General features: G+C 42.6%; 1 pseudogene; it reads right to left on the bottom strand.

Moving 5' to 3' along the window:
* Window positions 1-796: 796 nt before the first annotated feature.
* On the bottom strand, window positions 797-915 carry LOC111747008 (annotated as a pseudogene).
* Window positions 916-1149: the final 234 nt, after the last annotated feature.

Below are 1149 nucleotides of genomic sequence, written 5' to 3'. Positions count from 1 at the left end.
TCCGTGTTGGCTTATAGGGAGGCAGTCCTGTCAGATGTGAGGAGAAAGGCTGGGAGCAGGATATGCCACACCAGGATCCTTATCCTCGCCCGTCTTTCAATGGTGTGTGTTCCATTCCAGGTATAGTATATTTCAACAGGTTCAGCTTGTGGTAGGACAATGGGATCCAGTGGAGATTGAGTAGTCCCCTCTCACCCAAAGGTGTGAAGTTACTCACTCATCCTAGTGGGATGTCCCATTGCAAATTCCCATAGGCAATGCCTCTCCCAGGCATGATGGGCCTTGGTATCTCCAACAGCATAGCATGTTGATTCACAATGAGAATTGAGGCAACAACTGTCTCCTGAGACTTCCATACCTTTACGGTGGTGGGTGTATCAGCGGGGGACTCCAGTCTGGCAGATGGGACAACAGATCCTACAAGTTGATAGTTCATGTGTATTAAAGCCTGGGAGAGATATTACTTTAGTCCACACGGCCAACGTGGTTTTAACTGTTAATAATTTAATCTGCTGCTTTAATATTCCATTTTTCTTTTCTGTCAACCTTGCTGCTGCTTGCCGGTTACAGGGAAAATTGAACCTTCATTCAGTGTCACGTTCTTTTGCCTAGCCTTACATATCCTGACCTTTAAGATGTGATCCTCAATCACTGTCCTTTCGATGACGGTATCCAGACATGGTACTCATGGTACTTCTCTATCTTTTTTTTTTTTTTTTAGGCGAAGCAACCCTTGGTTGACCTCATGGATTGCAAGAAACTTGTCAGCTTATAATCCCTGATTTTTTATTTTTTACGCCTACAGCACCTGGTCTTCCTAGGTGGTCTCCCATCCAAATACTAACCAGGCTCGACCCTGCTTAGCTTCCGAAATCAGATGGGATTGGGCTTGTTCAGGGTGGCATGGCCATAGACGACACTCAGCTTCTCTAATCCCCTAATGGTGGTAGCCTGGTTTGCACAGCAACAAGGTTAGGCCAAATATTAAATTAATCTAATATATTTCTAAATACAAACAAAATGTCTCCTTACCTTTAAAAAAAATTAGATTTGAAAATAAATAATCAAGTAAACTTTCTTGAAAGCTTTCCCAAGACAGCTTGATAAAAGTATATGTACCTCTCTACTTATAAAGCATTGAGATATCAC

This window comes from Pteropus vampyrus, unplaced genomic scaffold, assembly GCF_000151845.1.
Source record: "Pteropus vampyrus isolate Shadow unplaced genomic scaffold, Pvam_2.0 Scaffold7, whole genome shotgun sequence".
Classification (NCBI taxonomy): domain Eukaryota; kingdom Metazoa; phylum Chordata; class Mammalia; order Chiroptera; family Pteropodidae; genus Pteropus; species Pteropus vampyrus.
Note: the sequence above shows the minus strand (reverse complement) of the source record. Positions and strands in the feature narration are given on the sequence as shown.